The sequence below is a fragment of the Rhodnius prolixus genome, unplaced genomic scaffold, assembly GCF_049639745.1.
Source record: "Rhodnius prolixus isolate KJV_2025 unplaced genomic scaffold, Rpr scaffold_7, whole genome shotgun sequence".
Taxonomy (NCBI): Eukaryota; Metazoa; Arthropoda; class Insecta; order Hemiptera; family Reduviidae; genus Rhodnius; species Rhodnius prolixus.
In genome coordinates, this window is record NW_027411582.1 from 5,005,339 (window position 1) to 5,033,300 (window position 27,962).

Below are 27,962 nucleotides of genomic sequence, written 5' to 3' on the forward strand. Positions count from 1 at the left end.
GTAATGGAAGAACCTTGACAGTTATTATAGTAAGAGAAAATCGCGAGATATGTAGTTCTCTTAAATTTTTTTTCTGTTTAACATTTAGTGATTGAGATTAAAGTCACTGAATCAAACTCAAGTGAATCAAAGTAAATATGTTATCTTGATTCGTTCACAGAAATAAGAAATTATTTTAAACATTATTATAACTACTTCTCTGAAGGTTTTATAAAAAAGATTTTATATTTAAAATTTAAAAATACTTTCAATTGATTATTACATTTGTATTGTAATAATCAATTTGATTATTACTTTCAATTATATATTTCATATTGTTAAATATTAAATATATAATTGCTACACTGTCTTTCTGAAAAGTGGGGACACATGATTCTAGAAGCTTCCTTCCATTTGTACTGTACAATGTACATTTCTTGATTTCTTTTGGTGTATTGTGATTGTAGGTAATAAAGAACAAAAGTGAAATACTCTGGTTCTTTAAGTAGTGTTTTGGTTTTTTGCAATAAATATATTGAATTTTAACAGAAATGCAGTCAAGAGGTGTACAAGACTGCAGGCTGTTTCATTTGGAAAACGTTGTGAAATATGAGTGCTCTGTTTAATCACCTAGCAATCTACATTTTCTTTTTACGACTTTAGGAAAGTAAGTAATAGATTTTCTTTGATTTTTTAGAAAACATTAAGATTTGTAAGTCCAGTTTACCTGATTTTTTTAAAAAAAACTTTGCATTAAAATGAGCATATTGTTCCTGTTGTTAGGCTAGTGTACTCCCAGGGACGTTAAGGTCCCCAAAGAAGTGGCTAGTCCACTTCCCCCTTACGGGAGGTTTTAACGTTAATGAAAATCTTTGTATTTATAAAGTTAAATTAAATTTGGAAAACATTTTAATGAAAGCTATTTTTGAGCTTTAAAAAGTGTACTGTCTCAGTTAGCCTACTCAATGTTTCAATTATTAATAATAGAACTCCTAAAGATTTTCTACTGACTGCAAAGCTATTAATGTAGAAAGAATAAGACTGCTTTGAGAATGCTATCAATAATAACTAGAAAAGATCATCTACCCTTGGACGAATTTGAAATGAAACCATCCCGACAAGTTTCTGAATAACCAGCGTACGCTTTCAACCTGTTCAACCGTTTTCTTCTTCCAATAATTGTCACTCTTTTACCTAAATACAACCTTCTTTTTAGGATTAAAACGAAGATTAATTAATAAAAATATATTGCCAGGAAATATACTCTATCTGTTCCAAAAGAAATAAAGCCACTTAAATGCACCAATAATGCTAAGTGTAGAAAAAAAATACAAGTGAAATTTAAACATAAAACAATACTTCAAGAGCACTTCAACAGTCTGCAAAACAAAATTAAAGGGTTCACTTAAATTAGTTTAAGTTGTGTATTTATTAGATGACGTGCACTGAAATTACTATTATAGTCAGTATGTAACTAAATAAACTATTTGTTCCAAACAATTTCCTTAAAATACTACTTATCAACTACTTTGAGATCCAGTACTGAGGTTCCAAAGATATGGTTTTCTTCTGAGCTAAAGGACGGACACTTCACTAAGTTAAAACTAAGCTACCTTCTTAAATTAATTACATGAGTCATCCTTTGAAATTCCTAAGATATGGTTTCTTCTTATATGGCAGGGGCACACTTGCCCAACTTACAACTAAGCTTAACCTAACTTACAAACTAGATACTTTAGCTATCCTTTGAAATTCCTAAGATATGGTTTTTTCTCATATGGCAGGGGCACACTTGCCCAACTTACAACTATGCTTAACCTAACTTAATAACTAGATACTTTAGCTATCCTTTGAAATACCTAAGATATGGTTTTTTCTTATATGACAGGGGCACACTTGCCCAACTTACAACTATGCTAACTAAAAACTATTTACTATCTATCTAAAGTAACTGCAGATGATGTGAATAAAAAACTGAACTCATTGGACTAATATCGCATACCAGACAATAAGCTTAAATCATTCTATTCCCATACAAACTTATCTCGTGTGGCTTTTATTAATATTCTAAAGATATGGGTTTCGTCTAACATTGAGGGTGTATTTCGTCCAACTTATAGCTAACTTAACTTACTAAGTAATCACGTAAGGAATACGTGGCTATTCCTAAGATATGGGTTTCGTCTTACATGGAGGGTGTATTTCGCCCAACTTACAGCTAAATTAACTTACTAACTAATCATGCTTAACACACGTTGATATACCTAAAATAAGGGTTTCGTCTGACCTGAAAGAGTATTTCGTACAACTTACAGCTAACTTAACTTACTAACTACTAATCAATAACCTTTGGCAGCCATTGAGATTCCTAAGATTTCGCTTTCGTCTGAATTTGAGGGTGCATACGGTTTACTTCTAAATTACTTAATTACTTAAAAAGATATGTGAACACTAATAGGTTAAGTCTTAAGATATAAACGCGAACTTTGAAAGATTAATCTAAACCATTACTTTATAAACTTAACACCTGTCACATCCTGTGATATTTCGTAAAATGTGAATTTGTTTAGGAAACCTTTGCGATTCTAAGGATATTACATTCATCTGACATAGTGGGTTCATGTCTCCTGTCTTGTAGCCAAGTACCTTAGAAGTTATTTCAGTTGGCACCCATTGGAATTCTAATGATCTGTCATGATAGGTAAAATTTCCTCAACATATAACTATGTAAACTTAAAGACTAATGATTATTTTATTCTAATTTTTGCTAGGCTGGAGTTTCATAAGACGTAGATTTACGTAATGCGGTGGTTTGGATTAGTTCCATGTTCTAGCTGAATAGCAGAAATAACAGCCTACAAAGAATCTATGAACCAAGAACATCAAAGAATCATAAAAAAGAGGTATCAGCTTTACTTCCATTTACTATCTACGTTACAAAAGTAACTGCCTCTAAAGATACAATTAATTTACAAAGGACCATTTTTGTCTGAAGGACAGCTATCGAGAATTCACAAAGAACGCAATCCAAACAAAACGAAGCTCTGTGTTTGCCTAACAATCTTCTCAGATTTCGCAGATCAAGGTCAAAGTAAACACAAAAAGAAAAGAAGTACATGAGCTTCTAAATATTTGATTACTAATACGTTTAAAATTTACATTAACGATAAAAACAAAAATACTTTTATTTAACTTCACACGTTTCGTATCTAAAAAAAGGATTTCATCTATTTAGAGTTTAACCCCTATGGATTGTTAATCTACTGCAGCGAAAACAAGTCCATGAGCATTAAACTCTCAATAGAAAGAAAAACTATCCCAAAACATTAAATTCCAAACGTTGAATACAATAAATAAAAGCACATTTTTTGAAATTTTATAGAATTTAAATGCTACATAAATGTTTAACCAAAATTATAATATACACATAAAACCGTACAAATAGACTGAGACTGAAGCACTCAATTCGAAGAAAGACAAGCAATTTCACTAATTTAGAACTCATACATATGCTCTGCGCCCAGTTCTGCTTGGCACATTAATAACAGTAAATTAATTGTTCGGCGACATATGTCGTATATACTCGTAGTTGTTCTAGAGATCACATACTATCGAAATACACCGGTAACCGACTTAGTTCCGTTTGCCACACCGAATTATTTCCCGGACACGCTCCGCGCCGAATAATCTTTTAAGCTCTTTAAAATAAAATAGTAACTCGGACGGTGGATATTTAATACCGAATGTTTTGACGTTTACGGATTATCTAAATACCCGGATATCCGATTTTATCGTTTCATAGAAGACCCGCTAATACAAATCGCACCATTTTATTTTATACTAGCCCGGATGTTAGTAGTATGGTACCATACTTTTAAAATATATCGTATTAGTAGTGAACTCTAGAAGAATTAAGTGTCACATTTAAGCTAGCAATTATTTTTTTATTAACGTGCAAAAGAGCGTAAGGTGCAGATAGTTTTAGAGGAATAAAAGAGTAAAATTGCATGTCTGGAAATTAGCTTCAAATTCACTTATCTTTTATGCGAAGTTGGGGTAGGAGCTAGTTTTATACAGGTTAGTAACATAATGTAGGAGAAGTAAGAATTTTAAACAAATTAGGTTAGTTATCTATTAAAACTGCACCTCACAACACCTGAACTTTTTCAATGAATGTAAACTGATATGATGGCCTTTAAGTGTGCTTAAAACTATACCTACTTCTATAAATAATTCTTAAAACTATACCTACTTCTATAACTAATTCTTAAAACTATACCTACTTTTATAACTAATACTTAATTCTATCTCTACTATAAAACTAATGCTCTTCTTAAACTAAACTACAACTAAAAATGTAACTAATACTAGTGCCACCTATCAGTTTTTATTGTCACTTATGATATAGTCAGTTTCAATTCTTACTTCCTAACAGATAAGGGAAAGATTCACTAAGAAAAGTTTAATCAAGTATCAACTTGTAACTTTACGAAATTCCAACGTGTGTCAATACTAACGAGTTTCAGGAGTAAAAAAATAGCTAAAAATTAACAGTCTGTGCCTTGAGACAAATAGTAAAATAATATAAATGCTAATGATAGATATAGAGGGTCAATACAAATAAGAACAGAGCTTACAAGTCTGCTTCTGAAAATATTCAATGATGAGCAGCAGTGATTATAATTCAATCGAGATTAATAATCGACTGGGTATGGAACACTAGGAAAGAATTGTTTTTATAAAGTCCATGTAAATCATTTTTTGGAGTATCAATTCAACTACTAGCACTCAAAGCAAATGCGATATTATACAAACTACAATAGAAAATCAACATTTTCTTAAAAAACTAAGATTTTGCAACAACGAGAGGACCAATTTCAACAAACACCAAATTGATTAGAACAAATTCTTTTCTCCATTCTCCGTTAAGCGATCTACCATTACATCCAAAATATTTGTAGGACTTCCATTCCTTCATCCATATCCACTTTGCTCATCCATAACGTCATCGCAGCCTCATTAAAACTAAGTTTTTTTTTTTTACCTGGATAAGAATGTTAAAAACATATGTCCCATATGTAAAAATATTGTAGAGTTAGATTCCTTTTTCTGTTTATCCATCTCATGTGTGACATCAAAGTTGGTACATGTGCGAATCATATAACTTCTTATTATAATACACAGTTTTCACATCACAGCTTCTGGTTTATACTTATTTATGAGTTAGTAAACTAACTAATTTAACTACGTTTGAAATATTTTTTGGTGTTCACATCATCTCATGAAGATTATAACTATCTTATAAAACTAACTAACTAAATTACGTTTGAAAAAATTTTGGTTTCCACATCACTGCATCAGAATTATAACTATTATTTGAAACTAGGGAACTTAATTATTGAACGATGTTTGGTTTCCTCATCATAGCATTAGCGCTAGCGTTTCTTATAACTAACTTATCAATAATAAGCATTTAAATGGTATTTGCCTTCCTTATCGCAGCTTGGAATTAGCGTTTCTTTAACTAATATCTTATAACTAATTAACAACTAAACAATAATATGTCCCCAGAATAATTTAAGCTTTTTTTCTAAAATTAACTTATGTCAACAAAATGTTTTTCTCAAAATTCACATCACTGCATCACACTTATAGCTACAAATTTACTAAATTAATTAATTTAAAACTATGTTTGACTTCCACATCACTGAGTGTCAGGATTTGGCTCACTTCTATAGCTTCTTATTTATTTAATTCGTATTAACCATTTTTGGCTTCCATATCATAGTTGCTTTGCCCTTCGTCATACAATTTAATGTCATACTGGGGTTTAATATCAAGAGGATTAGGGAGAAAAAATAGTAAGAGATATCTTTTTTTAATGCAATATACAAACTTAAAATCTCTTAAAACTAATTTAACTAAATGAAGTTGGTTTTCCTCTTCACAGCTTGGGATTAGCGTTACTTAAAACTAACTTATAACTAAGTAGCATTTCAATTTTTTGGTTTCCACGTCAAAGGTTGGTTCCACATCTTCATTATCATTGGACGTTCTTCATTATCCTTGATCTTAATTATTATCTTAACTATACTTAAAACTAATTTTTTGGAACATGAATAGTTTATTTGTTAGTAAACTATAAAGTTATTTCAGTGTAACGTCACTAAATTAACTACACTTAAACTAACAAAAGGACTTCTTTAATTCTGTCAGGTCAGAATGTTTATTCTGCCCTGAAGTATCGCTATGTATATATTTTTCTGTTTATCGCTTTTTCTAGTTTTTGTAAATAAACTATTATTGATTTAAAAAGAACCCGTTTTCCTAGATTAGTACAGAAATTATAAATTTAGCTGGCAATGAATTTTTCGCTATTTAATTTAAGTTTTGATCATAAAAGGAAAAAGGCAAATTTAAGTGAAAAGAAGACATCAATACAGAAAAAAGTTGAAAAAAATTTTGCTGTAAGAAATAACTTGACGAAATATTATTAGTTTTATTTCAAGTTCGAACTGGAGAAGTTGAGGTATATTTTTTATTAGCAATTTTTCATATATAACTCGAAACTTTCGTGAAACTCCCCGAGATAACACTTTCATATTCTACAACTCTTTTAAAACAGTTCTAATTTATCATTTCGCTTATCGTTAATGAATATATTTCTATTTATAAAGTTTAATTATATTTGGAAAAAAAAATAAATTGAAGCTTTTTTTAATCTTTAAAAAGTGTACTGTCTCTGTTAGCCTACTCCCGGGAGTAGTTGCCCGGGGAGCACCTCGAGGAGGTAGAGATCAGTTTTCGCTCCCCAAAGAACGCCTTTCAACCCACATCCGCATTCTAGTTGGTCATTTGAGCAGGCATAAAGATACGTAGAACTCCATACAATGGAGTTTGTAAAAATGAATTGGGATAAAATTGGAGGAAAAGGGAATAGGGTAAGAAAATCGTTTAGTGATTGAGGGATATACAGGGAGATCTGTCTGCATTGACCAATGACTAGAATGAGTTAAACCTAGATTTCTAGGTTATGTATAGGATGGGGCAATTAGGGAAATAGGGGGATTATTAGAAAGGCGTTCGGAAAAAAAGGGTTTTTGGACTGGTGGGTAATTGGGCTTACAAAAAGATATAGACTTGAAGAAAACAAAGTCTGCAAAACCAACAAAGAAAACGAAATTCAATAATCAACAAGAAGACGATTAACAACTGAAACCCCAGCCTGAAATTAAACAAATCAAACAAGAAACAAAGGATTTTAAAACAATGAAACGTGTAATGTGTAAAATCGGAGATAGTGTTTTTTGTCACGAAGTGTTGTGCAGGATGTGTGTCTGAGATAAATCTAACACAATAATTAATTAGTCGGAATATTTGATTCACATTTAGTCTTAAAAAACCGAGTAAAAACATTGTTAGTGGCCACTAAAATGTTTTAAATAATTATAATTCCAAGTATTCATTTAGGTGAGTAGTGAGCATGCAATTAGTGAAATGATTTAATATTTTCATGCATTATTATCATGCTATTAGTTACACCACATTAATTGAAAATGAAAATGTAAAATAAGTGGAATTATAATTAACATTGAAGCGAAAGATTATACTAGAAAATTTGTAAAAGTAAGTGAATCAATTATTAATAATAGAATTCCTAATCATTTTCGACTGACTGCAAAGCTATTAATGTAGATACAATAAGAATGCGTTAAGAATGCTATCAATAATAACTGGAAAAGATCATCTACCCTTAGACGAATATCAAATGAAACCATCTGGTCAAGTTTCCCTCTAACCAGCATACCTAACCTAACTTAATAACTAGATACTTTAGCCATCCTTTGAAATTCCCAAGAAATGGTTTCTTCTTATATGGCAGGGGCACACTTGCCCAACTTACAACTAAGCTTAACCTAACTTACAAACTAGATAATTTAGCCATCCATTGAAATTCCTAGGATAATGTTTCTTCTCATATGGCAGGGGCACACTTGCCCAACATACAACTAAGCTTAGCCTAACTTACAAACTAGATACATTAGCGATCCATTGAAATTCCTGAGATTGTTTTTTTCTGATATGGCAGGGGCATACAGCCCAACTTACAACTAAGCTTAACCTAACTTACAAACTAGATACTTAAGCCATCCATTGAATAACCTAAGATATGGTTTCTTCTTGTATGAGGGGGCACACTTTTGCCATCCTTTGAAATTCCTAAGATATGGTTTCTTCTTATATGGCTTCCCCAACTTACAACTAAGCTTAACCTAACCTACAAACTAGATACTTTAGCCATCCTTTGAAATTCCTAGGATAATGTTTCTTCTCATATGGCAGGGGCACACTTGCCCAACTTATAACTAAGGTTAACCTAACTTATAAACTACATATTTAGCCATCCTTTGAAATTCCTATGATATGGTTTCTTGTAATATGGCAGGAGCATACTGCCCAACTTACAACTAAGCTTAACCTAACTTACAAACTAGATATTTTAGCCATCCTTTGAAATTCCCAAGAAATGGTTTCTTCTTATATGGCAGGGGCACACTTGCCCAACTTATAACTAAGGTTAACCTAACTTATAAACTAGATATTTAGCCATCCTTTGAAATTCCTATGATATGGTTTCTTGTAATATGGCAGGAGCATACTGCCCAACTTACAACTAAGCTTAACCTAACTTACAAACTAGATAATTTAGCCATCCATTGAAATTCCTAGGATAATGTTTCTTCTAATATGGCAGGGGCACACTTGCCCAACTTACAACTAAGCATAGCCTAACTTACAAACTAGATACACTAGCGATCCATTGAAATTCCTGAGATTGTTTTTTTCTGATATGGCGGGGGCATACAGCCCAACTTACAACTAAGCTTAACCTAACTTACAAACTAGATACTTAAGCCATCCATTGAATAACCTAAGATATGGTTTCTTCTTGTATGCCAGGCGCACACTTCCCCAACTTACAACTAAGCTTAACCTAACTTACAAACTAGATACTTTAGCCATCCTTTGAAATTCCCAAGAAATGGTTTCTTCTTATATGGCAGAGGCACACTTGCCCAACTTACAACTAAGCCTAACCTAACTTACAAACTAGATACTTTAGCCATCCTTTGAAATTTCTAAGATATGGTTTCTTTTTATATGGCGGGGGCACACTTTTGCCATCCTTTGGAATTCCTAAGATATGGTTTCTTCTTATATGGCAGGGGCACACTTGCCCAACTTACAACTAAGCCTAACCTAACTTACAAACTAGATACTTTAGCCATCCTTTGATATTCCCAAGAAATGGTTTCTTCTTATATGGCAGGGGCACACTTGCCCAACTTACAACTAAGCCTAACCTAACTTACAAACTAGATACTTTAGCCATCCTTTGAAATTCCCAAGAAATGGTTTCTTCTTATATGGCAGGGGCACACTTGCCCAACTTACAACTAAGCCTAACCTAACTTACAAACTAGATACTTTAGCCATCCTTTGATATTCCCAAGAAATGGTTTCTTCTTATATGGCAGAGGCACACTTGCCCAACTTACAACTAAGCTTAACCTAACTTACAAACTAGATACTTTAGCCATCCTTTGAAATTCCCAAGAAATGGTTTCTTCTTATATGGCAGGGGCACACTTGCCCAACTTACAACTAAGCCTAACCTAACTTACAAACTAGATACTTTAGCCATCCTTTGAAATTCCCAAGAAATGGTTTCTTCTTATATGGCAGAGGCACACTTGCCCAACTTACAACTAAGCCTAACCTAACTTACAAACTAGATACTTTAGCCATCCTTTGATATTCCCAAGAAATGGTTTCTTCTTATATGGCAGGGGCACACTTGCCCAACTTACAACTAAGCCTAACCTAACTTACAAACTAGATACTTTAGCCATCCTTTGAAATTCCCAAGAAATGGTTTCTTCTTATATGGCAGGGGCACACTTGCCCAACTTACAACTAAGCCTAACCTAACTTACAAACTAGATACTTTAGCCATCCTTTGATATTCCCAAGAAATGGTTTCTTCTTATATGGCAGAGGCACACTTGCCCAACTTACAACTAAGCTTAACCTAACTTACAAACTAGATACTTTAGCCATCCTTTGAAATTCCCAAGAAATGGTTTCTTCTTATATGGCAGGGGCACACTTGCCCAACTTACAACTAAGCCTAACCTAACTTACAAACTAGATACTTTAGCCATCCTTTGAAATTCCCAAGAAATGGTTTCTTCTTATATGGCAGAGGCACACTTGCCCAACTTACAACTAAGCCTAACCTAACTTACAAACTAGATACTTTAGCCATCCTTTGAAATTCCCAAGAAATGGTTTCTTCTTATATGGCAGAGGCACACTTGCCCAACTTAACTCTAAGCCTAACCTAACTTACAAACTAGATACTTTAGCCATCCTTTGAAATTCCCAAGAAATGGTTTCTTCTTATATGGCAGAGGCACACTTGCCCAACTTACAACTAAGCCTAACCTAACTTACAAACTAGATACTTTAGCCATCCTTTGAAATTCCTTTGATATGGTTTCTTGTAATATGGCAGGAGCATACTGCCCAACTTACAACTAAGCTTAACCTAACTTACAAACTAGATAATTTAGCCATCCATTGAAATTCCTAGGATAATGTTTCTTCTAATATGGCAGGGGCACACTTGCCCAACTTACAACTAAGCATAGCCTAACTTACAAACTAGATACACTAGCGATCCGTTGAAATTCCTGAGATTGTTTTTATCTGATATAGTGGGGGCATAACGCCCAACTTACAACTAAGCTTAACCTAACTTACAAACTAGATACTTAAGCCATCCATTGAATAACCTAAGATATGGTTTCTTCTTGTATGAGGGGGCACACTTTTGCCATCCTTTGAAATTCCTAAGATATGGTTTCTTCTTATATGCCAGGCGCACACTTCCCCAACTTACAACTAAGCTTAACCTAACTTACAAACTAGATACTTCAGCCATCCTTTGAAATTCCCAAGAAATGGTTTCTTCTTATATGGCAGAGGCACACTTGCCCAACTTACAACTAAGCCTAACCTAACTTACAAACTAGATACCTTAGCCATCCTTTGAAATTTCTAAGATATGGTTTCTTTTTATATGGCGGGGGCACACTTTTGCCATCCTTTGGAATTCCTAAGATATGGTTTCTTCTTATATGGCAGGGGTACACTTGCCCAACTTACAACTAAGCCTAACCTAACTTACAAACTAGATACTTTAGCCATCCTTTGATATTCCCAAGAAATGGTTTCTTCTTATATGGCAGGGGCACACTTGCCCAACTTACAACTAAGCCTAACCTAACTTACAAACTAGATACTTTAGCCATCCTTTGAAATTCCCAAGAAATGGTTTCTTCTTATATGGCAGGGGCACACTTGCCCAACTTACAACTAAGCCTAACCTAACTTACAAACTAGATACTTTAGCCATCCTTTGATATTCCCAAGAAATGGTTTCTTCTTATATGGCAGGGGCACACTTGCCCAACTTACAACTAAGCCTAACCTAACTTACAAACTAGATACTTTAGCCATCCTTTGAAATTCCCAAGAAATGGTTTCTTCTTATATGGCAGGGGCACACTTGCCCAACTTACAACTAAGCCTAACCTAACTTACAAACTAGATACTTTAGCCATCCTTTGATATTCCCAAGAAATGGTTTCTTCTTATATGGCAGAGGCACACTTGCCCAACTTACAACTAAGCTTAACCTAACTTACAAACTAGATACTTTAGCCATCCTTTGAAATTCCCAAGAAATGGTTTCTTCTTATATGGCAGGGGCACACTTGCCCAACTTACAACTAAGCCTAACCTAACTTACAAACTAGATACTTTAGCCATCCTTTGAAATTCCCAAGAAATGGTTTCTTCTTATATGGCAGGGGCACACTTGCCCAACTTACAACTAAGCCTAACCTAACTTACAAACTAGATACATTAGCCATCCTTTGAAATTCCCAAGTAATGGTTTCTTTTTATATGGCAGGGGCACACTTGCCCAACTTACAACTAAGCCTAACCTAACTTACAAACTAGATACTTTAGCCATCCTTTGATATTCCCAAGAAATGGTTTCTTCTTATATGGCAGAGGCACACTTGCCCAACTTACAACTAAGCCTAACCTAACTTACAAACTAGATACTTTAGCCATCCTTTGAAATTCCCAAGAAATGGTTTCTTCTTATATGGCAGGGGCACACTTGCCCAACTTACAACTAAGCCTAACCTAACTTACAAACTAGATACTTTAGCCATCCTTTGATATTCCCAAGAAATGGTTTCTTCTTATATGGCAGGGGCACACTTGCCCAACTTACAACTAAGCCTAACCTTACTTACAAACTAGATACTTTAGCCATCCTTTGATATTCCCAAGAAATGGTTTCTTCTTATATGTAATATGGCAGGAGCATACTGCCCAACTTACAACTAAGCTAAACCTAACTTACAAACTAGATAATTTAGCCATCCATTGAAATTCCTAGGATAATGTTTCTTCTCATATGGCAGGGGCACACTTGCCCAACTTACAACTAAGCTTAGCCTAACTTACAAACTAGATACATTAGCGATCCATTGAAATTCCTGAGATTGTTTTTTTCTGATATGGCAGGGGCATACAGCCCAACTTACAACTAAGCTTAACCTAACTTACATACTAGATACTTAAGCCATCCATTGAATAACCTAAGATATGCTTTCTTCTGGTATGAGGGGGCACACTTTTGCCATCCTTTGAAATTCCTAAGATATGGTTTCTTCTTATATGCCAGGCGCACACTTCCTCAACTTACAACTAAGCCTAACCTATCCTACAAACTAGATACTTTAGCCATCCTTTGAAATTCCCAAGAAATGGTTTCTTCTTATATGGCAGGGGCACACTTCCCCAACTTACAACTAAGCTTAATCTAACTTACAAACTAGATACTTTAGCCATCCTTTGATATTCCCAAGAAATGGTTTCTTCTTATATGGCAGGGGCACACTTGCCCAACTTACAACTAAGCCTAACCTAACTTACAAACTAGATACTTTAGCCATCTCTTGAAATTCCTAAGATATGGTTTCTTCTTATATGGCAGGGGCACACTTGCCCAACTTACAACTAAGCTTAGCCTAACTTACAAACTAGATACATTAGCGATCCATTGAAATTCCTGAGATTGTTTTTTTCTTATATGGCAGGGGCATACAGCCCAACTTACAACTAAGCTTAACCTAACTTACAAACTAGATACTTAAGCCATCCATTGAATAACCTAAGATATGCTTTCTTCTGGTATGAGGGGGCACACTTTTGCCATCCTTTGAAATTCCCAAGAAATGGTTTCTTCTTATATGCCAGGCGCACACTTCCTCAACTTACAACTAAGCTTAACCTATCCTACAAACTAGATACTTTAGCCATCCTTTGAAATTCCCAAGAAATGGTTTCTTCTTATTTGGCAGGGGCACATTTGCCCAACTTACTACTAAGCTTAACCTAACTTACAAACTAGATACTTTTGCCATCCATTGAAATTCCTGAGATTGTTTTTTTCTGATATGGCAGGGGCATACAGCCCAACTTACAACTAAGCTTAACCTAAATTACAAACTAGATACTTAAGCCATCCATTGAATAACCTAAGATATGCTTTCTTCTGGTATGAGGGGGCACACTTTTGCCATCCTTTGAAATTCCTAAGATATGGTTTCTTCTTATATGCCAGGCGCACACTTCCTCAACTTACAACTAAGCTTAACCTATCCTACAAACTAGATACTTTAGCCATCCTTTGAAATTCCCAAGAAATGGTTTCTTCTTATATGGCAGGGGCACACTTGCCCAACTTACAACTAAGCTTAATCTAACTTACAAATTAGATACTTTAGCCATCCTTTGATATTCCCAAGAAATGGTTTCTTCTTATATGGCAGGGGCACACTTGCCCAACTTACAACTAAGCTTAGCCTAACTTACAAACTAGATAATTTAGCCATCCATTGAAATTCCTAGGATAATGTTTCTTCTCATATGGCAGGGGCACACTTGCCCAACTTACAACTAAGCTTAGCCTAACTTACAAACTAGATACATTAGCGATCCATTGAAATTCCTGAGATTGTTTTTTTCTGATATGGCAGGGGCATACAGCCCAACTTACAACTAAGCTTAACCTAACTTACAAACTAGATACTTAAGCCATCCATTGAATAACCTAAGATATGGTTTCTTCTTGTATGAGGGGGCACACTTTTGCCATCCTTTGAAATTCCTAAGATATGGTTTCTTCTTATATGGCTTCCCCAACTTACAACTAAGCTTAACCTAACCTACAAACTAGATACTTTAGCCATCCTTTGAAATTCCTAGGATAATGTTTCTTCTCATATGGCAGGGGCACACTTGCCCAACTTATAACTAAGGTTAACCTAACTTATAAACTAGATATTTAGCCATCCTTTGAAATTCCTATGATATGGTTTCTTGTAATATGGCAGGAGCATACTGCCCAACTTACAACTAAGCTTAACCTAACTTACAAACTAGATATTTTAGCCATCCTTTGAAATTCCCAAGAAATGGTTTCTTCTTATATGGCAGGGGCACACTTGCCCAACTTATAACTAAGGTTAACCTAACTTATAAACTAGATATTTAGCCATCCTTTGAAATTCCCAAGAAATGGTTTCTTCTTATATGGCAGGGGCACACTTGCCCAACTTACAACTAAGCCTAACCTAACTTACAAACTAGATACTTTAGCCATCCTTTGATATTCCCAAGAAATGGTTTCTTCTTATATGGCAGAGGCACACTTGCCCAACTTACAACTAAGCCTAACCTAACTTACAAACTAGATACTTTAGCCATCCATTGATATTCCCAAGAAATGGTTTCTTCTTATATGGCAGGAGCACACTTGCCCAACTTACAACTAAGCCTAACCTAACTTACAAACTAGATACTTTAGCCATCCTTTGATATTCCCAAGAAATGGTTTCTTCTTATTTGGCAGAGGCACACTTGCCCAACTTACAACTAAGCCTAACCTAACTTACAAACTAGATACTTTAGCCATCCTTTGATATTCCCAAGAAATGGTTTCTTCTTATATGGTAGGGGCACACTTGCCCAACTTACAACTAAGCCTAACCTAACTTACAAACTAGATACATTAGCCATCCTTTGAAATTCCCAAGAAATGGTTTCTTCTTATATGGCAGGGGCACACTTGCCCAACTTACAACTAAGCCTAACCTAACTTACAAACTAGATACTTTAGCCATCCTTTGATATTCCCAAGAAATGGTTTCTTCTTATATGGCAGAGGCACACTTGCCCAACTTACAACTAAGCCTAACCTAACTTACAAACTAGATACTTTAGCCATCCATTGATATTCCCAAGAAATGGTTTCTTCTTATATGGCAGGAGCACACTTGCCCAACTTACAACTAAGCCTAACCTAACTTACAAACTAGATACTTTAGCCATCCTTTGATATTCCCAAGAAATGGTTTCTTCTTATTTGGCAGAGGCACACTTGCCCAACTTACAACTAAGCCTAACCTAACTTACAAACTAGATACTTTAGCCATCCTTTGATATTCCCAAGAAATGGTTTCTTCTTATATGGTAGGGGCACACTTGCCCAACTTACAACTAAGCCTAACCTAACTTACAAACTAGATACATTAGCCATCCTTTGAAATTCCCAAGTAATGGTTTCTTTTTATATGGCAGGGGCACACTTGCCCAACTTACAACTAAGCCTAACCTAACTTACAAACTAGATACTTTTGCCATCCTTTGATATTCCCAAGAAATGGTTTCTTCTTATATGGCATAGGCACACTTGCCCAACTTACAATTAAGCCTAACCTAACTTACAAACTAGATACTTTAGCCATCCTTTGAAATTCCCAAGAAATGGTTTCTTCTTATATGGCAGGGGCACACTTGCCCAACTTACAACTAAGCCTGACCTAACTTACAAACTAGATACTTTAGCCATCCTTTGAAATTCCCAAGAAATGGTTTCTTCTTATATGGCAGGGGCACACTTGCCCAACTTACAACTAAGCCTAACCTAACTTACAAACTAGATACTTTAGCCATCCTTTGATATTCCCAAGAAATGGTTTCTTCTTATATGGCAGGGGCACACTTGCCCAACTTACAACTAAGCCTAACCTAACTTACAAACTAGATACTTTAGCCATCCTTTGATATTCCCAAGAAATGGTTTCTTCTTATATGGCAGGGGCACACTTGCCCAACTTACAACTAAGCCTAACCTAACTTACAAACTAGATACTTTAGCCATCCTTTGATATTCCCAAGAAATGGTTTCTTCTTATATGGCAAAGGCACACTTGCCCAACTTACAACTAAGCCTAACCTAACTTACAAACTAGATACTTTAGCCATCCTTTGATATTCCCAAGAAATGGTTTCTTCTTATATGGCAGGGGCACACTTGCCCAACTTACAACTAAGCCTAACTTAACTTACAAACTAGATACTTTAGCCATCCTTTGAAATTCCCAAGAAATGGTTTCTTCTTATATGGCAGAGGCACACTTGCCCAACTTATAACTAAGGTTAACCTAACTTATAAACTAGATATTTAGCCATCCTTTGAAATTCCTACGATATGGTCTCTTGTAATATGGCAGGAGCATACTGCCCAACTTACAACTAAGCTAAACCTAACTTACAAACTAGATAATTTAGCCATCCATTGAAATTCCTAGGATAATGTTTCTTCTCATATGGCAGGGGCACACTTGCCCAACTTACAACTAAGCTTAGCCTAACTTACAAACTAGATACATTAGCGATCCATTGAAATTCCTGAGATTGTTTTTTTCTGATATGGCAGGGGCATACAGCCCAACTTACAACTAAGCTTAACCTAACTTACAAACTAGATACTTAAGCCATCCATTGAATAACCTAAGATATGCTTTCTTCTGGTATGAGGGGGCACACTTTTGCCATCCTTTGAAATTCCTAAGATATGGTTTCTTCTTATATGCCAGGCGCACACTTCCTCAACTTACAACTAAGCTTAACCTATCCTACAAACTAGATACTTTAGCCATCCTTTGAAATTCCCAAGAAATGGTTTCTTCTTATATGGCAGGGGCACACTTGCCCAACTTACAACTAAGCTTAATCTAACTTACAAACTAGATACTTTAGCCATCCTTTGATATTCCCAAGAAATGGTTTCTTCTTATATGGCAGGGGCACACTTGCCCAACTTACAACTAAGCCTAACCTAACTTACAAACTAGATACTTTAGCCATCTCTTGAAATTCCTAAGATATGGTTTCTTCTTATATGGCAGGGGCACACTTGCCCAACTTACAACTAAGCTTAGCCTAACTTACAAACTAGATACATTAGCGATCCATTGAAATTCCTGAGATTGTTTTTTTCTTATATGGCAGGGGCATACAGCCCAACTTACAACTAAGCTTAACCTAACTTACAAACTAGATACTTAAGCTATCCATTGAATAACCTAAGATATGCTTTCTTCTGGTATGAGGGGGCACACTTTTGCCATCCTTTGAAATTCCTAAGATATGGTTTCTTCTTATATGCCAGGCGCACACTTCCTCAACTTACAACTAAGCTTAACCTATCCTACAAACTAGATACTTTAGCCATACTTTGAAATTCCCAAGAAATGGTTTCTTCTTATATGGCAGGGGCACACTTGCCCAACTTACAACTAAGCTTAATCTAACTTACAAACTAGATACTTTAGCCATCCTTAGATATTCCCAAGAAATGGTTTCTTCTTATATGCCAGGCGCACACTTCCTCAACTTACAACTAAGCTTAACCTATCCTACAAACTAGATACTTTAGCCATCCTTTGAAATTCCCAAGAAATGGTTTCTTCTTATTTGGCAGGGGCACATTTGCCCAACTTACTACTAAGCTTAACCTAACTTACAAACTAGATACTTTTGCCATCCATTGAAATTCCTGAGATTGTTTTTTTCTGATATGGCAGGGGCATACAGCCCAACTTACAACTAAGCTTAACCTAAATTACAAACTAGATACTTAAGCCATCCATTGAATAACCTAAGATATGCTTTCTTCTGGTATGAGGGGGCACACTTTTGCCATCCTTTGAAATTCCTAAGATATGGTTTCTTCTTATATGCCAGGCGCACACTTCCTCAACTTACAACTAAGCTTAACCTATCCTACAAACTAGATACTTTAGCCATCCTTTGAAATTCCCAAGAAATGGTTTCTTCTTATATGGCAGGGGCACACTTGCCCAACTTACAACTAAGCTTAATCTAACTTACAAATTAGATACTTTAGCCATCCTTTGATATTCCCAAGAAATGGTTTCTTCTTATATGGCAGGGGCACACTTTCCCAACTTACAACTAAACTTAGCCTAACTTACAAACTAGATAATTTAGCCATCCATTGAAATTCCTAGGATAATGTTTCTTCTCATATGGCAGGGGCACACTTGCCCAACTTACAACTAAGCTTAGCCTAACTTACAAACTAGATACATTAGCGATCCATTGAAATTCCTGAGATTGTTTTTTTCTGATATGGCAGGGGCATACAGCCCAACTTACAACTAAGCTTAACGTAACTTACAAACTAGATACTTAAGCCATCCATTGAATAACCTAAGATATGGTTTCTTCTTGTATGAGGGGGCACACTTTTGCCATCCTTTGAAATTCCTAAGATATGGTTTCTTCTTATATGGCTTCCCCAACTTACAACTAAGCTTAACCTAACCTACAAACTAGATACTTTAGCCATCCTTTGAAATTCCTAGGATAATGTTTCTTCTCATATGGCAGGGGCACACTTGCCCAACTTATAACTAAGGTTAACCTAACTTATAAACTAGATATTTAGCCATCCTTTGAAATTCCTATGATATGGTTTCTTGTAATATGGCAGGAGCATACTGCCCAACTTACAACTAAGCTTAACCTAACTTACAAACTAGATATTTTAGCCATCCTTTGTAATTCCCAAGAAATGGTTTCTTCTTATATGGCAGGGGCACACTTGCCCAACTTATAACTAAGGTTAACCTAACTTATAAACTAGATATTTAGCCATCCTTTGAAATTCCTATGATATGGTTTCTTGTAATATGGCAGGAGCATACTGCCCAACTTACAACTGAGCTTAACCTAACTTACAAACTAGATAATTTAGCCATCCATTGAAATTCCTAGGATAATGTTTCTTCTAATATGGCAGGGGCACACTTGCCCAACTTACAACTAAGCTTAGCCTAACTTACAAACTAGATACACTAGCGATCCATTGAAATTCCTGAGATTGTTTTTTTCTGATATGGCGGGGGCATACAGCCCAACTTACAACTAAGCTTAACCTAAATTACAAACTAGATACTTAAGCCATCCATTGAATAACCTAAGATATGCTTTCTTCTGGTATGAGGGGGCACACTTTTGCCATCCTTTGAAATTCCTAAGATATGGTTTCTTCTTATATGCCAGGCGCACACTTCCTCAACTTACAACTAAGCTTAACCTATCCTACAAACTAGATACTTGAGCCATCCTTTGAAATTCCTAAGATATGGTTTCTTCTTATATGCCAGGCGCACACTTCCCCAACTTACAACTAAGCTTAACCTAACTTACAAACTAGATACTTTAGCCATCCTTTGAAATTCCCAAGAAATGGTTTCTTCTTATATGGCAGAGGCACAGTTGCCCAACTTACAACTAAGCCTAACCTAACTTACAAACTAGATACTTTAGCCATCCTTTGAAATTTCTTAAGATATGGTTTCTTCTTATATGGCGGGGGCACACTTTTGCCATCCTTTGGAATTCCTAAGATATGGTTTCTTCTTATATGGCAGGGGCACACTTGCCCAACTTACAACTAAGCCTAACCTAACTTACAAACTAGATACTTTAGCCATCCTTTGAAATTCCCAAGAAATGGTTTCTTCTTATATGGCAGGGGCACACTTGCCCAACTTACAACTAAGCCTAACCTAACTTACAAACTAGATACTTTAGCCATCCATTGATATTCCCAAGAAATGGTTTCTTCTTATATGGCAGGGGCACACTTGCCCAACTTACAACTAAGCCTAACCTAACTTACAAACTAGATACTTTAGCCATCCTTTGATATTCCCAAGAAATGGTTTCTTCTTATATGGCAGAGGCACACTTGCCCAACTTACAACTAAGCCTAACCTAACTTACAAACTAGATACTTTAGCCATCCTTTGATATTCCCAAGAAATGGTTTCTTCTTATATGGCAGGGGCACACTTGCCCAACTTACAACTAAGCCTAACCTAACTTACAAACTAGATACTTTAGCCATCCTTTGAAATTCCCAAGAAATGGTTTCTTCTTATATGGCAGGGGCACACTTGCCCAACTTACAACTAAGCCTAACCTAACTTACAAACTAGATACTTTAGCCATCCTTTGATATTCCCAAGAAATGGTTTCTTCTTATATGGCAGGGGCACACTTGCCCAACTTACAACTAAGCCTAACCTAACTTACAAACTAGATACTTTAGCCATCCTTTGATATTCCCAAGAAATGGTTTCTTCTTATATGGCAGGGGCACACTTGCCCAACTTACAACTAAGCCTAACCTAACTTACAAACTAGATACTTTAGCCATCCTTTGATATTCCCAAGAAATGGTTTCTTCTTATATGGCAAAGGCACACTTGCCCAACTTACAACTAAGCCTAACCTAACTTACAAACTAGATACTTTAGCCATCCTTTGATATTCCCAAGAAATGGTTTCTTCTTATATGGCAGGGGTACACTTGCCCAACTTACAACTAAGCCTAACTTAACTTACAAACTAGATACTTTAGCCATCCTTTGAAATTCCCAAGAAATGGTTTCTTCTTATATGGCAGAGGCACACTTGCCCAACTTATAACTAAGGTTAACCTAACTTATAAACTAGATATTTAGCCATCCTTTGAAATTCCTACGATATGGTCTCTTGTAATATGGCAGGAGCATACTGCCCAACTTACAACTAAGCTAAACCTAACTTACAAACTAGATAATTTAGCCATCCATTGAAATTCCTAGGATAATGTTTCTTCTCATATGGCAGGGGCACACTTGCCCAACTTACAACTAAGCTTAGCCTAACTTACAAACTAGATACATTAGCGATCCATTGAAATTCCTGAGATTGTTTTTTTCTGATATGGCAGGGGCATACAGCCCAACTTACAACTAAGCTTAACCTAACTTACAAACTAGATACTTAAGCCATCCATTGAATAACCTAAGATATGCTTTCTTCTGGTATGAGGGGGCACACTTTTGCCATCCTTTGAAATTCCTAAGATATGGTTTCTTCTTATATGCCAGGCGCACACTTCCTCAACTTACAACTAAGCTTAACCTATCCTACAAACTAGATACTTTAGCCATCCTTTGAAATTCCCAAGAAATGGTTTCTTCTTATATGGCAGGGGCACACTTGCCCAACTTACAACTAAGCTTAATCTAACTTACAAACTAGATACTTTAGCCATCCTTTGATATTCCCAAGAAATGGTTTCTTCTTATATGGCAGGGGCACACTTGCCCAACTTACAACTAAGCCTAACCTAACTTACAAACTAGATACTTTAGCCATCTCTTGAAATTCCTAAGATATGGTTTCTTCTTATATGGCAGGGGCACACTTGCCCAACTTACAACTAAGCTTAGCCTAACTTACAAACTAGATACATTAGCGATCCATTGAAATTCCTGAGATTGTTTTTTTCTGATATGGCAGGGGCATACAGCCCAACTTACAACTAAGCTTAACCTAACTTACAAACTAGATACTTAAGCCATCCATTGAATAACCTAAGATATGCTTTCTTCTGGTATGAGGGGGCACACTTTTGCCATCCTTTGAAATTCCTAAGATATGGTTTCTTCTTATATGCCAGGCGCACACTTCCTCAACTTACAACTAAGCTTAACCTATCCTACAAACTAGATACTTTAGCCATCCTTTGAAATTCCCAATAAATGGTTTCTTCTTATATGGCAGGGGCACACTTGCCCAACTTACAACTAAGCTTAATCTAACTTACAAACTAGATACTTTAGCCATCCTTTGATATTCCCAAGAAATGGTTTCTTCTTATATGGCAGGGGCACACTTGCCCAACTTACAACTAAGCCTAACGTAACTTACAAACTAGATACTTTAGCCATCTCTTGAAATTCCTAAGATATGGTTTCTTCTTATATGGCAGGGGCACGCTTGCCCAACTTACAACTAAGCTTAGCCTAACTTACAAACTAGATACATTAGCGATCCATTGAAATTCCTGAGATTGTTTTTTTCTGATATGGCAGGGGCACACTTGCCCAACTTACAACTAAGCTTAATCTAACTTACAAACTAGATACTTTAGCCATCCTTTGATATTCCCAAGAAATGGTTTCTTCTTATATGGCAGGGGCACACTTGCCCAACTTACAACTAAGCCTAACGTAACTTACAAACTAGATACTTTAGCCATCTCTTGAAATTCCTAAGATATGGTTTCTTCTTATATGGCAGGGGCACACTTGCCCAACTTACTACTAAGCTTAACCTAACTTACAAACTAGATACTTTTGCCATCCATTGTAATTCCTAAGATATGATTTCTTCTGATCGGACTGGTGGGTAACTGGCATTATAAAAAGATACCGACATGAAGAAATTCAAGTCTGCAAAACCAATAAAGAAAACGAAATTCAAGAAACAACCAGAAGACGATTAACAACTGAAACCCCAGCCTGAAATAAAACAAATCAACCAAGAAACAAAAGGTTTTTAAAACAATGAAACGTGTAATGTGTAAAATCGGAGATAGTGTTTTTTGTCACGAAGTGTTGTGCAGGATGTGTATCTGAGATAAATCTACCACAATAATTAATTAGTCGGTATATTTGATTCACATTTAGTTTTAAAGAACCGGGTAAAAACGTTAGTGGCCACTAAAATGATTTAAATAATTATAATTCCAAGTATTCATTTAGGTGAGTAGTGAACATGCAATTAGTGAAATGATTTAATATTTTCATGCATTATTATCATGCTATTAGTTACACCATAGTAATTAAATATGAAAATTTAAAATAAGTGGAATTATAATTAACATTGAAGCAAAAGTTAATTGAAGCTACATTTGAGCTTTGAAACGTGTACTGTCTCTGTTAGCCTACTCCCGGGAGTAGTTGCCCAGGGAGCACCTCGAGGAGGTAGAGATCAGATTTCGCTCCCCAAAAATTACCTACCGATTATCGCAATAACTATAAGGTAACGGATTATCTTTCCTTATTAATGCATTGTACAAACTTAAAATCTAAATATTGTTTTTAATAATTGAGAACGTTTTAAGATTTGCTGTATCGACGTGTAACGGAAGAATTATTATAATAAAATTTCTCATATACCTTGAATAATATTTTAATTTCCTTCAGTCTAGTATATTATATTTAAGAACGTAAGAAATCTTTTTAGGGAAACGAAATGTCCTCCAATTGTTTTAAATAGAAATTGATGGATCTTTTCATAGCTTAAAATTTTTTTAATGAAGTAATTGACTAGCCCATTACTCATAAGAATCATATAATTCACTTAGTGTATTTTAAATCAAAGATATTTATATCTTTCTTTTTATTCAATGCTTAACTCCAAAGTGAAGGTTGCCTTTCTTATTGTGCGCTTTAAAATTATTTCAAAATCCAATCAATTGTAGAATGTTTCATTTGAATCCTTAATTGATTTCATTAATTAATTTTATTTTAAACTATTTGAATTTCTATTATAAAATTTTAATTTGCAGTGTTCTTATTGAATATAATAATAAATATTATTACTTACTTATTTTTTTTAGCAAAATTTACTTAACCCCTGCTTATTCTGTTCAAGGTAGGTAAAGACTGTTCGGGATGACATACTTCACAATTCGGACTATTGATTGTTTTAGAAAAGTTGTTGAGAAATGTCCCAAGGTCTGAAGCTATTTCAAGAGTTAAGTTACAACAAAAAAATAAATAAATAAATTTAAAATTAGAATAAACATAAATTTAAATTCAAAATGTAAAAATTAATAATGTGAAATAGAAAAATAATTAAAGCAATAAGAATTATTGCTTGTCCAGGCATGCAAGATTCATTGGACGACCACATGCTAAATTGTTTATTAAAAATTATATTTAAAATAATAATAAAAATTAATTTCAAGTTAAAATGTAAAAATTAATAAAGTGAAATAGAAATATAATTAAAGAAATACGAATCATTGCTTGTCTAGGCATGCAAGATTCATTGGTCGACCACGTGCTAATTTACTTTTTTAAATTTTTTTGTTAAAAAATATTTAAAATAATACCGAAATTTAATTTTATGTTAAAATGTAAAAATTAATTAAGTGAAGTAGAATAGTAATTAAAGAAATAAGAATCATTGCTTGTCCAGGCATGCAAGATTCATTGGTCGACCACGTGCTAATTCACTTTTTTAAATTTTTTTGTTAAAAAATATTTAAAATAATACCGAAATTTAATTTTATGTTAAAATGTAAAAATTAATTAAGTGAAGTAGAATAGTAATTAAAGAAATAAGAATCATTGCTTGTCTAGGCATGCAAGATTCATTGGTCGACCACGTGCTAATTCACTTTTTTAAATTTTTTTGTTAAAAAATATTTAAAATAATACCGAAATTTAATTTTATGTTAAAATGTAAAAATTAATTAAGTGAAGTAGAATAGTAATTAAAGAAATAAGAATTATTGCTTGTCCAGGCATGCAAGATTCATTGGTCGACCACGTGCTAATTAAATTTTTTTAATTTTTTAGTGAAAAAAATATCTAAAACTCCGTAAATTTAATATATTTGTATCACTTTATTAATTTTAATAAAAATTTGATTGAATTTAATTAAATAAATAATAAAATCTTACTTACGTGAACAGCATAGATGTTCACTGGTCGGGAGCCCAATGGTAACTGACTGCAAAAATCCGTTAGTCGCCATATTTGAACTTGGATTTTTTATAAAATAAAATTTAAGCATAATTCTATTTAAAATGGATTAATAACAAGTTAATTTAGATAAAAAAAGTGATTTTCCCACACTATTAATAGTTTTAAAGCCTTTTTTAAATAAATAATTTGGGACTACTTTATGACGTCACACCTAAGCACATGGTTTTGCGGAAGAATACAAATGTAGTTCCAATTGAAAATTAATAACACTAGTGTTTTTCTTTTAAAAAAATGAAAGAATATTAAATTATCGAGTTGAATTAATTAGTTAAAAATTTATTTTCCATTAGAAATAGTTTTTTAAGGCAAAAATGAGCACCTCTACTCCTGACCTTCTTTGGCTAATTCTTGAAAATCTGCTCGATAGATTTTCTTCATATTTGGAATTTAAATTAAATAATAGGTAAAGTTTAATAATAAATTAGTGGTAAAACTTGAAATTTTATTTAAATACTAGTTTACGAGTGTGACCTAGTGCTGAAGTTGTACTGAGAAAGTGATCTCAAAATAAGTTTTCAGAGAACGGTTTTCAGTAAAATTTATGTAATACGGCTTAAATAAAAAGTACACAAAGTTTGAACAAAATCTTTGAAGTTGTTTTTAAGAAAATCCGTAAAAACTACCTAACCTATTACCTACTCTTATACGAATTTACGTGACGAATTTCCACGAATCTACGCGATAAGTTTCTCTTTTAAGTTAATATTTTTGCAAAATCTTCATTGCCTGTAATATTACATTAGTGGTAAGATCTTAATCTTGTGTTGAAATTGTTCAAGTGTAAGCCCTAAAGTGGAAAGCCTAGTTACGTCAATATCTTTCAAATTGAAAGTTTAGCTCGCATTTACTGATCATTTACTCATTGTAATTGAATTTTACATCATATTTAAGAATAATAGTTAAGTGTAGGCGGTAACTTTTACGTGTGAGCCGTTTTATAAATAACTTAAATCAGCCTTTACCCAATCTTCCTTTTTCCCGTAAGTGCACTCAATAAATTTCCTTTCTATTGGTCTAAAAAATAAAATTTAGTTTCTGTTTATGTGATATGCCTGCTTTAAACAACTAATATTATACTTAAGGGCAGTTTAGACTCCAGATGTGATGTTCAGTTCACCAAGATAGCTCAAAACTAATCAATACTCAAGAACATATATGTACATGCAATATTTACTTTTCTGATTGATCAATATTTATCAAAATAGCAATTTTAGATCAAATTAATGTATTTTAACAATAATATACTACCTAGAATACTGAAGATTAATATTCGTAGAAATTATTTGAATCTGAGATCTCATTTCGTTCAAAATACCATCAATTCTAGGTAAATTCTATAGAAATCTTTGTAAATTAGTTAAATTTTATCATACTTGTAAAAAGTTGCTGTAAAAAATACGATAGTTTATTACCAGTTCAGTTTCTGTATAATCTTCTTACCCACATTAGCCAAGAAATAAAGTTTACTAACAAATAAGATCAAACTAAGCTTATAAGGAAAGATAAATTTGTGAATGATATTTGTAATAATAGCAAAAAAGTTAATATTCTTCAAACCTTGAATTAAAGGCATTTCTTTTTATTGAAAAATATCAACAAATTGTATGGTTTACCAAAATCTTCTTATAGTAAGTTCTAGAAGGCAGCAAAATTTAAAACTAATCATGAATTTTGAAGAATATAGATTTATTTAATTCTATGTATGAGCTATACCTGAAAAATCAACTCTCTAAACGTTTCCAACAAAAATGAATGTTTATTAGATAAAATAAATGCATTTACTACTACAGTATAGAGTCATAGGCCCTAAATGAAATGTTAAATTTGAAAAATGAATTCAGATGGATCCAAATGTTCTGAAACACATTCAGTTAACAATATTTTGTCACCTTTATTTATTGAGTTATCAATAAGATTGGTCCAATTATAATTGTAACAATTGTAGTAAGAGGAAGTGGTTTTCGAAGATTTTAGCTAATCATACTGAAGTTATAACGTTCAATTTAGGCTACTTTCCGCCTTCTTTTTTTATAGTTAGATTAAGGACAACCTACTTCCAAGTTTTTGGAGTAATTGCTGATAAATGGTACTTTATGTGAATAAAGTGGAGGTTGTTAGTGGATTTATATGGATTCAGGTTGCCCTTAAATAAGATTTTGCTTAATTATCAGTAGAGTACAGGCCGCACACTGTAAGAAAATTGGATAAGTAATTGCGAATGAGTATTGTAGGTCCACTATTAAATTAAATAAAAAATAGATCTATCTGAGTTAATAAACAAACATTACTAGCATTAAAAAAAAAAGCATTTGCATTTATAAATGCCCGCCTGATTAAAAAAGAAATTGATTAAAGTGGTAAAAGTAAAAATGATGGTCAGGAGGAAATTTTATGAAATAAAATTAAGTCATGTATAAAGTAAAAAGTAACAATTTTTTAAAGCATTAAGTAAGAATTATATGTTTTTTAATTTGGCTAAAAACAGCCATCTATTGGATAGGATAAGTAAAATAATATAATCAAGATGTTTATTAATATTTATAAAGCAAGTTAAAATGAATTATTTTTATCATTTTCAGATACGAATGAGACAGTTTTAACGTTACAAGAACGTTAATATGGAACGAGCTATCAAACCTAAAGAAAAAGTGTTATTCTACAATTATTCACCTCTACAATAAAGAAAACCTATTCAGGAACTAACCACTTTATAATAAAATTACGAATTGAGACATCAAAGAGACGGCACTGGATTTATTTTAAAACAATTTTATTGTGACATTCATGTAGAAATATTAATAATAAAAATCTTTGTTAACTTATATTTGTGATGTTTAT

At 33.9% G+C, this 27,962-nt stretch overlaps 1 long non-coding RNA gene across 10 annotated transcripts; it reads left to right on the plus strand.

The window, feature by feature from the left end:
* The first annotated feature begins 303 nt into the window (after positions 1-303).
* LOC141446818 (uncharacterized) lies at positions 304-27,948 on the plus strand. Of its 10 annotated transcripts, XR_012453899.1 has the most exons (5): positions 304-446; positions 529-646; positions 2,751-2,882; positions 24,004-24,105; positions 27,704-27,948. It is a non-coding gene; the product is annotated as an uncharacterized lncRNA (long non-coding RNA). The 10 variants fall into 10 exon arrangements; XR_012453896.1 differs by lacking the exon at positions 2,751-2,882 and having other exon boundaries at positions 305-446; XR_012453891.1 differs by having other exon boundaries at positions 341-646.
* Positions 27,949-27,962: the final 14 nt, after the last annotated feature.